Source organism: Pongo pygmaeus, chromosome 20 (assembly GCF_028885625.2).
Source record: "Pongo pygmaeus isolate AG05252 chromosome 20, NHGRI_mPonPyg2-v2.0_pri, whole genome shotgun sequence".
Classification (NCBI taxonomy): domain Eukaryota; kingdom Metazoa; phylum Chordata; class Mammalia; order Primates; family Hominidae; genus Pongo; species Pongo pygmaeus.
In genome coordinates this window covers 9,432,201-9,447,062 of record NC_072393.2, presented here as the reverse complement: position 1 = coordinate 9,447,062, position 14,862 = coordinate 9,432,201, and the positions used below count along the sequence as shown (strand labels likewise).

General features: G+C 42.3%; 1 pseudogene; it reads right to left on the bottom strand.

Moving 5' to 3' along the window:
• Positions 1-8,593: 8,593 nt before the first annotated feature.
• Positions 8,594-14,862, bottom strand: LOC129019292 (olfactory receptor 7E24-like; annotated as a pseudogene).

Here is a 14,862-nt window from a genome sequence, read left to right as displayed (position 1 = left end):
ATGTGGGTTTTTTTGGTTGTTATTGCTTTGTTTGTTGTTGTTGTTGTTGTTATTGTTTTTGAGACAGAGTCTCGCTCTGTCGCCCAGGCTAGAGTGCAGTGGTGCAATCTTGGCTCACTGCAACCTCCACCTCCCAGGTTGAAGTGATTCTCCTGCCTCAGCCTCTCGAGTAGCTGAGATTACAGGTGTGTGCCACCACACCGAGCTAATTTTTGTATTTTTAGTAGAGACGGGGTTTCACCATATTGTTCAGGTTATTCTTGAACTCCTGACCTTATGATCTGCCCGCCTCAGCCTCCCAAAGTGCTAGAATTATAGGCGTGAGCCACCATGCCTGGCCGATGTGTTTCTTTCTTTTTTTTTTTTTTTTAAATCAAAAACAACTATGATTTTGCTTTTGTTTTTGTGTTAGTTTCGCCTAAAAACTCCCTCTGTAAGCACTTTTTGACTTTTCTTCCCTAGATGCTTCCCATAAAGTTCTATCTTTGATCAGTTTTCTTACCACCCTTTGTGAGACTTCTAATTTGATGTGTATAGCATTCCCAATATCAAGTGCTGACCTGGTTTCCTCAAAAATTATCCTTTTGAATGTTGACGTTTCTCATCTTAGCATAGTTTTTTCTTGTCCTCTGGATAGGAAATAAAATGAAAATCATAGAGTAGTCGTATAAAATGTTTACAATATCAGGACAGTGCTTGTTGCTTTACATGTATGATGTTATTCAATTCTGAAAACATTTCGTGAGAAATTTTGTCTCATTCACTGCATTTCTCAAAGGAGGAGACTGAGGTGGAGGTAGAGTATATCCTAACAATCTGACACTTTGCCCACACTTCTAACTTTGCCATCCTACTTTCCATAAAAACAGTGATATAAAATTATCGGGGCACAGTGGCTCACACCTGTCTTCCCAGCTACTTGGAGGGCTGAGGCAGGAGAATCACTTGAGCCTAAGAGTTTGAGGCTGTAGTGAGCTGTGATCGTGGCACTGCAACCCTGCCTGTGTGACAGAGCAAGACCCTGTCTCAAAACAAAAACAAACACAAAAGCAAAGAATGATGATGTGATTTTCAACCTCAAATTATGACTCTACATTTGAAAGCTGGTTGGGTCAAATGGTTCATAGTCATATACTGCCCAGAATGACTCTGACATGTTATCCCTTTGAAATACAAGCCCTATAAGCCCACAGAAATCAGAGCCATGGAGTCTGGGAGCACAAACCCCTTAGGTGTCTCACTACAGGTGATGTTAGGCAGGGCCAATCTTGTTCCAACTCTTGATTTCTGGGCCGTTGTATTCTATGTCATAAAGATATTATCGTTTTGATAGTATCAAAAGATATTATCATTTTTCACTGATTTGGAATGCATGCTAATCCTAATTTGCATCCTGAAAATTTGGTAGCCAGTATTTTCTGTTTATTCAAATACCTGCAATAAATATTTGTCTTTGAAATCAAACTCAGGTGGCAGAGGTTGCAGTGAGCTGAGATTGTGCCACTGCACTCCAGCCTGGGCGACAGAGCAAGACTCTGTCTAAAAAATAAAATAAAATAAAATAACTTAGAAAGTATAATTGCATTGTTTGTAACTCTAAAGATAAATAGTTGAGGGATGAATACCTCATTCTCCACGATGCGGTTATTTCACATTGCATTCCTGTATCAAAACATTTCATCTACCCCATAAATATATACAGCTACTATCTTCGCACAAAAATTAAAAATGTTTTAAAAACATTTTTAAAGAAAAATAAAAGTAGAAGAGGAGAAAAGTGAATGACCATTGAAGGAACAGGGCTTCCTCTTCTCGTTAAAACCTCTTCTGTCCTCTGAGTTCCCACCACCAAGTTTCAGAGACAGTGACAAACCACATCAGATTTTTTTAAAATTTTAAAATGAAATGGGAGTCATATCTGCAAATCCATTGAATAAACCATGTAAATAAAGAAGAAGCAGGCCTTCCATGAGAAGAATATGTTGCTATTTTTTTTTTTTTTTGAGATGGAGTCTTGCTCTGTCGCCCAGGCTAGAGCACAGTGGCACAATCTCGGCTCCCTGCAACCTCCATCTGCTGGGTTCAAGCAATTCTCCGGCCTCAGCCTCCCGAGTAGCTGGGATTACAGGCGTGCGCCACCATGCCCAGCTAATCTTTTGTATTTTTAGTAGAGATGGGGTTTCACCATGCTGGCCAGGCTGGCCAGGCTGGTCTCAAACTCCTGACCTTGTGATCAACCCGCCTCGGCCTCCCAAAGTGCTGGGATTACAGGCATGACCCACCACACCTGGCCACTACTTTCATTCTTGAAGTTCAGATTTATGTTTCTAAGGAGGACTTTCTATTTTACTTTCTATACTCCTTGCCTGTGATTTGAGATTTTATGCATTGGTAATTTATGTTTTTGCTAAGTTGGATAAGACCCTAATTCTTTCTGCCTGATTGATCTATGTTGGCGTGTTAGAAACTGCTGATCTTTGCAGCCTAACTTGGTAACTTTATATATTGCTTAAGCATTTCCCCATATCTAACAAGACTGCAATCAGATGTCAGCCAGGGTTGCAGTTATCTCGTGGGCTGACTGGAGAGGATCTGCTGTGAAGCTCACTCACAGGGCTGTTTGTGGGGTTTAGGTTCTTGCAGGATGATGGCCTAAGGCCCCTCAGTTTGTTGCCACAAGGGACTCTCATGGGGCAGCTCACGTATGCCAGCTGAGTTCTGTCAGTGCAGGGAAGCAGAGGACACAGCAACAGAGGCCGGGCCTATCCTTCTACCAGGACGTGTGTCTCTAAGCACCCAAGACCCTGGAGATTTCCCTCTGCCTTCCGGTAGAGTTCCTCACCATTCAAGACATTGTACTGTCAGAAAAATTCCATGCTGTAGAACTGGCACATGGACATGTCGTCCTCTCCTCTGCACTGGATATTTCTACAGACTTAACAATGTTCTCCTGGACCTTCAGACAAAATAAGCCACCTGGTTCTCCTTCGCCACAAGCTCTCAGACCAGCACCACAATAAGCTGCTGCAATTCTGCACCTAAATTCAGCAAGTGTTCCCAGCAGCTTCTGATTGTTGCTCATCAAGAAAGTGCTCATCTCACTTCAGGCGGAGAACCCCCTAGTGTAGACTCTGTGTTGTGTGTGTGTGTGTGTTGTGTGTGTGTGTTGTGTGTGTGTGAGATCACCTAGTGAATTCTTTAATGAAATGTACTTTCTTTTGGCCTGTCTTTATTCAAGCAGATAAAATAGGTTTTATGGAAGTTATAGAGTTTTTGTTTCGTTTTGTTTTGAGATGTCTTGCTCTGTTGCCCAAGCTGCAGTGAAGCGGCACAGTCATAGCTCACTGCAGCCTTGAATTCTTGGGCTCAAGTAATCCTCCTGCGCTACCATGTCCAGGTAATTTTTTAAAATTTTTTTGTAGAGATGGAGTCTTGCTGTGTTGCCCAGGCTGGTCTTGAACTTCTGGTCTCAAGTGACCTTCCTGCTTCAGCCTCCCAGAGTGGTGGGATTACAGGTATTAGCCACCATGCCCAGCCAGATATTATGGTTCTTTATAAACCTTCACATTCCACCTATGGTTCAGAGGTATCTGGGTAAGGAACTCAACAATATTTGTCATTGACTGATGTAATAAATGTAAATATATATTCCAACAAGTTGAATGTGGAAGAAAGGATGCTATTTATCAGTGTATCAATAAATACTGAGGTAAATATGAGGGCACAAATGATCAAATGACAGGAATGTAGAGGTAGATTGGATCGGAAGATGCTGGGAGTTGGGAGCTTTCAAAATGTTTGGGTAGTAGCAAAAATAGTGTTCTAATCAGTGCATTTGATATGTCTCCTCAAACAGAATCTTGGTTAAGTTGTTATCACATCTCTACAGATGAACTTGTTCAATAGAAATATGTTTTGTTTTAGCTGGGCACAGTGGCTTATGCCTGTAATCCCAGCACTTTGGGAGACTGAGGCAGGCGGATCACAGGGTCAAGAGTTCGAGACCAGCCTGACCAATATGGTGAAACCCTGTCTCTAATAAAAATGCAAAAATTAGCTAGGCATGGTGGCACACACCTGTAGTCCCAGCTACTCGAGAGGCTGAGGCAGGAGAATTCCTTGAACCCGGGAGGTAGAGGTTGCAGTGAGATGAGATAGTGTCACTGCACTCCAGCCTGGGCAACAGAGTGAGACTCTGTCTTAAAAAAAAAAAGAAATGTTTTGTTTTATACTCAAGGTCACAGTTTGTAATATCCAGTTACTTGTATATTCTGAGAATACCCATTTAAAATTAACTTCTTTTAAATTTTTTTAAAAATGTAGTGACAGGGTCTCACTATGTAGCCAAGGCTGGTCTCAAACACCTGCCTTAAACTTTCCTGCCAAATCAGCCTCCCAAAGTGCTGGGATTACAGGCATGAGCCACCATGCCAGGCCCTAAAATTAACTTCCTCAATGTAATAATAGGGGCTATCATTTCAAGAGAAACTAACATTTGACTGGTTAATGGCACCATGATATAAAATCATTGCATGGCCTTGGAAGAAAAGACTACTGCAATTAATTTGCTGCTGAGGAACGTGGGATTCAGAAGGGATCTCTGAGTTATCAAAAGTCCCACATTTAAGAGCCCAATCTATGAGTGATGAAGGGTCCATAAATCCCACATTTTTTCTATCATCCGTATATTCTATCCCAATTGAAGTTTGTCACATCACTTTTGGTTGGCTACTGTGAACCATCCAAACATTTCCCATCACAAGGTATGAATCCATTGTAGCACTCTTCTAAATATTAAAATTAAAGTGCCAACAACAAAGCATTATCAGTGGGAAGAGTCCACCATGTGACATCAAAAAGCAGCATTAGGCCAGGCATGGTGGCTCATGCCTGTAGTCCTAGCACTTTGGGAGGCCAAGGTGGGTGGCTCACCTGAGGTCAGGAGTTCGAGACCAGCCTGGACAACATGGCAAAATCCCATCTCTACTAAAAATACAAAAATTAGCTGAGCATGGTGGTGTGTACCTGTAGTCCCAGCTACTTGGGAGGCTGAGGCAGGAGAATCGCTTGAGCCCAGGAGGCGGAGGTTGCAGTGAACCAAGATCGTGCCATTGCATTCCAACCTGGGCAACAGAGCAAGACTCTGTCTCAAAAAAAAAAAAAAAAAAAAAAAAAAAAAAAAAGGCAGCATTAATGTCCCACTTATCAAATTCTTTGACTATCATTTATGTGAAATAAAAGAGAGTTCATGTTTGCTGGTGACATGGACTTTTGGTAGCTCAGTATAAAGTAAAAGAAGAAAACCCTGAAATTATTTATGATGAAATTGGTGATTTAACAATCCCTAGACATCATTAGAGTCACATAGCAACCGGAAATAGGGCACTGCCACTTAAACTTCAGTTGGACACTCTTCACAAAGACATGTGTTTTAAAAGCAGCTTTATTCATCAGCACATTTTTAAAATATTCCCCTTGCAGACAACTCCAACATAATTTTGTTCCTCAGTCAAGGTTAGGTCAGGAATAGAAACCAGGGCTGGGAACGTGGCTCACGCCTGTAATCCCAGCACTTTGGGAGGCTGAGGCAGGTGGATCACCTGAGGTCGGAAGTTCCAGATGAGCCTGGCCAACATGGCGAAATCCCGTCTCTACTAAAATTACAAAAATTAGCTAGGCGTGGTGGGCGGTCCTTGTAATCCTAGCTACGTGGGAGGCTGAGTCAGGAGAATTGCTTGAACCTGAGAGGTGGAGGTTGCAGTGAGTCGGGATCACACCATTGCACTCCAGCCTGGATGACAAAGGGAGACTCCATCTCAAAAAAAAAAAAAAAAAAGAAAAAAAAAAGAAACTAATCTAGTTATTTTGAATAACTAATCTACTTATTATGAAGAGAATTGAACAGAGGGAGTTGGCTCGATTGTTACTGCAGGACAAAGGCAAAAGGACACAATGTGGTAACAGAGACAGTAACCGAAGGCAGCAGCCTCTAAACATTGAGGCAGGCATGGGGTTGTGAAGTATACCGAACTTTCAGTGTAGTGAAATTTAGTGTTCATGAAAGTCTGTAACAAGAACACCAGATGGAAAACAGAGCAATAACTTCAAGAGCCCCAACCTAGCATGAAAGAGCTGAGTAGAGAAAGGTGGGAAGGGAACAGAAAGACAATGGCTTAGAAACCAGAATAATGAGAACAATACAAATCTTCTCTCCTAGCTACTTTGAAATATGCAATCAATTACCGCTAACTAGAATTCCCCTACTGTATTAGGAAACCCTGGAACTTATTTCTTCTCTCTAACTGCATTTTTGTACCCTGTAAACATCTTTTCATGCTCCACTCCTTCCTTCCCTTACCAGCCTCTAGTAATTACCATTCTACTTTGTACCTTCACGAGATTCACTTTTTTAGCTCGTAGGTATGAGTGGGAACATGCCATATTTGTCTTTTCATGCCTAGCTTATTTCACTTAAATCCATGTTGCTACAAAGACTCACTTTCATTTCTTAAAGGCTGAATAGTATAAATTTCTGTATCTACCCCATACTTCATTAAAAAAGAAAGAAAAATAAACAAATTTTAAAAAATCAGTTATAGCATGTGAAGTTTTAGGGATGTTGTTACCATGTTATCCTTTTCTATTTTCCCTTTCAGTACACACAAGAGTGAAATCCGAAGAAAATCTATATGTGTATAAATCAACATTTTCAACAAATTCCAAGTGCTTACTAAAAATTCCCAGCATAATGACAATCTGTATATTGCTGAAGGATAATGAATTTGAAAAAGATAGTTGAAGAAAATTACATTGTCTAGTGCTGCAATCAGCTCTTTAGTACCTTACCCATTTGAGCTTGATCCCTTGAGGAACTTCATCGTCTGAACTATCACTGGTGCTTTTAAAACCTCTCAGACCCACACAGGTTCAAGTAAATCAAAATCTCTGGGTAAGAGAGCCCAGCCATCATCATTTGTAAGCTCCCCAGGTGAGGTCAATAAAAGCCACGATTGAGGACTCGTGATCAAGTTCATCACACGTAGCCTGCTTAAAGTGATTTTACAGATGCAATAAGTAAATAATTTCCACACGAACTGTGAAAATTAACTTAAATTTGAAATACAGTAAGTCCTCAATTAACACCCTCAATGTTTTTGGAAACTGAATTTAAGTGAAATGATTTATAATGAAACCATGTTTTTTCCTTATCAACAGTATAACTAATGGACTTTGAACAAAACAATTTTACATGAGGACCTGCTATACATCATTTCCTTAAGGTTGCAGTTTCCAAGATGCTATTGACTTTAAGCAAGGACTCCTTATATATAAAAACAGGGTTGTGATTTCACCTAGATACCAGGGTCATTGCTCAGAAACTAAAGGAGGCTGTCCAGGTATACTGGATTCAGCCATGAATTTTTGCAATAAACAAAGAATTTCAGAATACCTTCACATTCCAATTAAAGACAAAACAATGGAAACAATATTCACACGTAGGGACCAGCCCTGCAGGGTCTGTGGGTTTTTCTCCCCGTGTGTGGAGACAAGAGATCGTAGAAATAAAGACACAAGAAAAAGAGATAGAAGAAAAGACAGCTGGGCCGGGGGACCACTACCACCAAGGCGTGGAGACCGGTAGTGGCCCAAATGCCTGGCTGCACTGTTATTTATTGGATACAAGACAAGGGGGCAGGGTAAGGAGTGTGAGTCATCTCCAATGATAGGTAAGGTCAGGCGAGTCACGTGTCCACTGGACAGGGGGCCCTTCCCTGTTTGGCAGCTGATTCGGAGAGAGAGAGGACAGCTTACGCCATTATTTCTGCATTTCAGAGACTTTTAGTACTTTCACTAATTCTGCTACTGCTATCTAGAAGGCAGAGCCAGGTGTACAGGGTGGAACATAAAAGTGAAACAGGAGCGTGACCGCTGAAGCACAGCATCACAGGGAAACAGGCCTCCGCATAACTGCGGGCAGGCCTGACTGATGTCAGACCCTCCACAAGAGGTGGAGGAGTAGAGTCTTCTCTAAACTCCCCTGGGGAAAGAGAGACTCCTTTTCCCGGTCAGCTAAGTAAGGGGTGCTTTCTCTAGGCACTGACCCTACTGCTAGACCAAGGTCCGCAAGATAACGGGCTCCTTCCCAGGCACTGGCGTTACCGCTAGACCATGGAGCCCTCTAGTGGCCCTGTCCAGGCATAACAGAAGGCTCACACACTTGCCTTCTGGTCACTTCTCACCATGTCCCTTCAGCTCCTTTCTCTGTATGGCCTGGTTTTTCCTAGGTTATGATTGTAGAGTGAAGATTAATATTGGACTAAAGAGTAATTGCTACAAACTAATGATTAATGATTTTCATATATAATCATATCTATGATCTATATCTAGTATAACTATTCTTATTTTATATATTTTCTTTATTATGCTGGAACAGCTCGTGCCCTCGGTCTCTTGCCTCGGCACCTGGTGGCTTGCCACCCACATTCACATATGAAACATGGAGAGGAATTGAACCTATCAAGCAACAAATATAATGTAACCAAGGAGGAAGGATTTAAAGGTCTTGATATTTTGTATCAAAGCTCTGCCTTTTCTAACCAATACTACAAAAAAGATGCAACAGATAAGGAGATTACATTATTCTGCCGTGCAGCCTCTGCAGGGCACTTTGAATGTCCCTGTTTCTCAGGCTGTAGATGAAGGGGTTCAGCATGGGGGTGACCACCATGTACATCACTGAGGCCACTGCACCCTTCCTGGAGGAAAGGGACACAGCTGAACTGAGGTACCCTCCAACGGCTGTTCCATAAAATAAGCAAACAACTGACAGGTGAGAGCTGCAGGTGGAGAAGGCTTTATACTTCCCACCTGAAGAGTGAACTCGCAGAATGGAAGAAATAATTTTATAGTAAGAGAAAAGGCTCCCTAAGAGAGGGAGAAAACCAAATATGGCACCAATAAAATATACGACCATGTTATTAATGGAGGTGTCAGAACAGGCCAGGCTGAGAAGTTGAGAAGGGTCACAGGAAAAAATTAGAGATTTCCACATCATTGAAGCAGGTAAGTTGTAACACAATCAAATTGTGCAGCTGAGAGTCCAAAAGGCTAAGAAAAAAAGACACCAAAACTAAGAGGCCACAGAGTCGTGGGCTCGTGATGACTTGGGAGTGCAGGGGGTGACAGATGGCCTCAAACCGGTCATAGGCCGTCACAGTCAGGAGCAGACTTTCCATACATGCGAAAAGGATCAAAAAAAACATCTGAGTAAGGCAGCCCACATAAGAGATGAATCTGCTGTGAGCCTGGATGTCCACAATCATCTTGGGGACCGTGGTAGAGGCAAAACTGATGTCAGCCAAGGACAAGTTGGAGAGGAAGAAGTACATGGGGGTGTGGAGGTGGGAGTCAGAGCTGACAGCCAGGATAATGAGCAGGTTCCCCAGCACCGTGTCCAGGTACATGGACAGGAACAGCCCAAAGAGGACAGGCTGCAGTTCTGGATCATCTGGGAGTCCCGGGAGCAGGAATTCTAAGATACCTGTTAGATTCTCTGGCTCTGTGTATTTCGGACACAATTGAGAAGAAGAGAATTGGAAAAAAGGAAAGAACAAAATCAGCACCCAGCACTGTGTCTATATTTTGGATACAAGCAATTTACAATTAATGTTTTCACATTTGAGGATCATACACCTTCAGCCATATTTCTCAGTTTCGAAAACCCTAATTTTCTTTTTTTTATTTTAGACTCACAGAATACATATGCAGGTTTGTTACATGAGTAAATAGTGTGTCGGTAAACGCTTGGTGCAGCAATGATCCCAACCCCAAGGTAGTGGGCTTAGTACTGGATAGATAGCCTTCCACCCCATACACCTCCACCCTCCGCCATCAAGCAGTCCCCACTGTTTTTCCCATCTTTGTGTCCATAAAACCCAATTTTCTACAAATCCTTTTATAGTTGATTGGTGTGTTAGTCACCTGATTCTGTAGACACTTACCTTAGAGACCCTTGACTGAACAAAGTGAGAAGAGCAAGAACATTTGAGAAAATTCATGATTACATTAAAATACAGCGTACTCTTTTAATTAAAAACCTAAAATAAGAAATATTGGCTAGGCACAGTGGCTCATGCCTGTCGTCCCAGCACTTTGGGAAGCCAAGGCAGGCGGATCACTTAAGCTGAGGAGTTTGAGACCAGCCTGGACAACATGGCAAAACCCTGTCTCTACTAAAAATACAAAAATTAGCAGGCGTGGTGGCATGTGTCTGTGGTCTCAACTACTTGGGAGGCTGAGGTGGGAGGATCACTTGAGCCCAGAGGTGGAGTTTACAGTGAACCAAGTTTGCACCATTGCACTCCAGCCTGGATGACAGAGTGAGACCTTGTCTTATACACACACAAAAAAAGTAAAGAAATATCTTTCCACATTTAAGAAAAGAAATCTTTGTACTTAAAAGAAACCAAGAGACATTCAAATATACCTTATTTCATTCTAATTCAATGCTACAAATTCCTTTGATTTACAATATTTAGAAATATTCTGTAAGACCTAGGACCAGGTTATTTCAAAGGTAAATTAAAGTTGACAGTTCATAAGCAGGCAACATTTTCACATTCCATTTCTGTTCTAGTGTTTTCATTGTCTTCATGTTTTCTGACTTCACTTTCCTATGGAAGCAAAGGCTCCCTCAAATATGTGGGTTTTCTTTTGAAATTCATTTAATATTCAACTCCTGTCCTTGCTTAGGTGGGCTCAGAGTTTTGATAAGTAAGGTTTAGTTAAATGCGCATAATCAAAGCCATCAGTGACTACAAGTTGTCTGTAGTGCACAAGGCACCTGTGGATGTTTGAGCATTAATAAAATTTTTTTTTCTTGAGATAGAGTCTTGCTCTGTCGCCCAGGCTAGAGTGCAGTGGCATAATCTTGGTTCACTGCAACCTCCACCTCCTAGGTTCAAGAGATTCTCTTGCCTCAGCCTCCTGAGTAGTTGGGATTACAGGCGGGTGCCACCATGCCCGGCTAATTTTTTGTGTTTTTAGTAGAGACGGGGTTTCATGTTGGTCAGGCTGATCTCGAACTCCTGACCTCATGATCTGCCTGCCTTGGCCTCCCAAAATGCTGGGATTACAGGCATGAGTAATGAAATTTTAAGAACACTTTTGCATTACTTTCTGTGAGGCTAGAAAGATGTGAAAGTCTAAAATGTGTTTCTGTCTAAGCAATAATGTTTACCTTCCCCTCTTCTTTCTGTCTCTTTCTCTCTTTTTTTTCCTCAGTATTTACAGAGATTTTTGGCTTTAAATATTTATTTTATTCTGTGTATATAACTTTTTTTGTGAAATGTTCCAAGAAATCAATGGAACGTACATAACATATATGTACTTTTTAAAAAAAAGAACAATAATGAAATACCCAAGTACCTATCCCACAGTTTAACAAATGCAATAAAACCAATCTTTGGGCTGGGCGTGGTGGCTCATGCCTGTAATCCAAGGACTTTGGGAGGCTGAGGCACAGGATCACTTGAGGTCAGGAGTTTGAGTCCAGCCTGACAAACATGGTGAAACTTCGTCTCTAATACAAAAACTAGCCAGGCACGGTAGTGCCTGCCTGTAATGTCAGCTACCCGGGAGGCTGAGGCAAGAGAATCACTTGAACCTGGGAGGGGGAGGCTGCAGTGAGCCAAGATCGTGTCACTCCAGCCGGGGTGACACAGCAAGACTCCATCTCAAAAAAAAAAAAAAAAAAATCTTTGGGCCAGGCTCAGTGGCTTATACCTGTAATCCCAGCATTTTGGGAGGCCGAGGTGGGCTGATCACTTGGGGTCAGGAGTTCGAGACCAGCCTGGCTAACATGGTGAAACCCCGCCTCTACTAAAAATACAAAGATTAGCCGGGCGTGGTGGCACACATCTGTAATATCAGCTACTCGGGAGGGTGAGGTATGAGAATCATTTGAACTCAGGAGGCAGAGGTTGGAGTGAGCCGAGATTGCACCACTGCACTCCAGCCTGGGTGACAGAGCAAGACTCAGTTTCAAAAAACAAACAAACAAAAACAAAACAAAACAAACAAACAAACAAGAGGAAAAAAACACAATCTTCGAAGCCGTGCATCCTTCTGTGGTTCCAGGCACCCCAACCCTACGGCACAGGTAACCTCCAATGTGAAATTTGAGTTAATCCCTTCTTTCTTTATACTCTACTCATATATATATATATATCCCTAAGTAATGAATTATTTAATTTTGCTTCCTTAAATTTTATGTCAACGAAAGTATAGAGCAGGTATTACTCTGTAGCTTGCTTTTTCATGCAGCATTTCTGTAGTTATATCCACATTTACACACATAATTATACATCATTTTCCTTTTAAAACATATTATGGGTACATAGCAGGTGTATATATTTATGAAGGACATGAGATATTTTGACACAGGCATACAAGGCATAGTAAGCACATCAGGGTAAATGGGGCATCCATCACCTCAAGCATTTATCCTTTCCTTGTGCCAAACAATCCAATTACTGTTAGCTATTTTTTTTTTTTTTTTTTGAGACAGATTCTTGTTCTATTGCCCAGGCTGGAGTGCAGTGGTGTGATCTCTGCTCACTGCAAGCTCCGCCTCCTGGGTTCACGCCATTCTCCTGCCTCAGCCTCCTGAGTAGCTGGGACTATAGGCGCCCACCACCACGCCGGGCTAATTTTTTGTATTTTTAGTAGAGACGGGGTTTCACCACGTTGGCCAGGATGGTCTCGATCTGCTGACCTCGTGATCCACCCGCCTCGGCCTCCCAAAGTGCTGGGAATACAGGCATGAGCCACCGTACCCAGCCCGGAATTGCTCATCTTATGGTAGCTCTATGTGTCGTATTTTGAGGAAACTCCAACTTGTTCTCCATAATGGATGGACTAACTTGCATTCCCACCAACAGTGTACAATTGTTCCCCTTTCTCCACATCCTTGTGAGCATTTGCTACTGCCTGACTTTTTGATAAAAGCCATTCTAAATGGGGTGAGATGATATCTCCTTGTAGTTTTGATTTTCATTTCTCTCTCTTTTTTTTTTTTGAGATGGAGTCTTGCTCTGTCATCAAGGCTGGAGTGTAGCGGCACCATCTCAGTTCACTGCAACCTGCATCTCCCAGGTTCAAGTGATTCTCCTGCCTCAGCCTCCTGAGTAGCTGGGATTACAGGTGCCCACCACCTTGCCCGGCTAAGTTTTGTATTTTTAGTAGAGATGGGGTTTCACCATGTTGGCCAGGCTGGTGTCAAACTCCTGACCTCAAGTGACCCACCCACCTCAGCCTCCCAAAGTGCCGGGATTACAGGCATGAGCCAACGTGCCTGGCCTGCATTTCTCTTAAAAGAGATTTTTATTTTTGATGTCTCCTGTGTGTCAAGTAGGATAGAGACTCTGGAGAATTAGAGATGAAAGAGACTCAGTTGTTCCTGTCACAATAATCAGTACTTACTTATATAAGGACAAAAATAAAATGTCCTGTGGGAAGTAGAGAAACAGTAACTTCAGGTCACAGAGTATTTCAGTTGAGTGATATAAAGATTAATCTTAAATATTCATAACAATTTCTAGAATACACATTGCCTTTACTTTATGCATCCACCACACATAGATCCCACAGGGAGCTCCCATGATCTGCTTAATCCATACTGCTTAATCAATACACAGAATGTATCTGTATCAACTAGAAAGCAACTCAAGTGGCAATGTTGAGTCTCAGAAACACTAACATCTGCCACACAGATAAGTGGAATGAACAGGATTTTTTAAAAAAATTACAGGTTGATGCAAAAGTAATTGCGGTTTTTGCCATTACTTTTGTCACCAACCTAATTAATGATCAGTCTCTGAGTCTCAGACACGAACCTTTTTTATGTTTCCCAGCTATCAGAAAGTTGTAAGCAGAGGTAAAAGGTCTTAACCACAGGCACATCGGAGGTGCATTTTCCAGATTCCTGAATAGGAATGAGGCCAAAACTCTGATTTTATTTCTCCTTTCAGGAGGTGGAGAGCTGCAAGGAAAGCCAGGAACAGGGCAAGGGAGAGATGCGCCCTGAAGGATCCTGTGCCAGTTCTTTCTGGGATCTTTGATGTGATCTCAGCTGCCCTTTCTATACTTGACATAGTGAACGTAGCACCCACTGGTCTAGCTGTGGTCTACCAGGAACCCCCCAAAGAGAAGGGCACAGTGATCAGGGGCATGGATCCAGAGTGACAGGGATTCGAGAGGGCAGGTTGGATGCAGGAAGAGGCCTGGCCAAATGCCATGTGCAAGGATTTAGATGGCCTGATTCAAACATGGCTTTACTCCTCTCTACTTCATGAAATACTACAAGTTATATAAAAATGCACAGCTCCTTTCCTCGTGCAAAATAATAATAATGTGTACACTTATGGATTGCAGAAGGCTATGCAGATAAAATGAAACAAACCACATAGAACACAGAACTGGTCGCCTGGCATTCAGGAAGCCCTCAGGAAAAGTTCATGATGTCATGGTGACTGTCGTCTTCCTCCTCATCCTCATCATCACCTTCATAATCCTTTTACAGTGTTTATGGAATACCTTAGAGAGACCTATTTTTTCCTAGTTTCAGTGAGATGTCTATAGCAAGTAGAACCAGCGGAGGGAGAAAGTAAAACTTTGAATGAGATTTCGGAGTCCCCACCACAATCAAGAACATAAACTCCACAGTTGTCTGAGCTGACATTATGCACATTGGTGTCCTCCCATCTGCCACTCCACTGTCCTGTTTGCCCTGAGGATGAGGAAACAAGGCTCCCAACCGTCCCTCAGCACTCACTGAGCCACGCTTCCCCTCTGCTGGGCCAT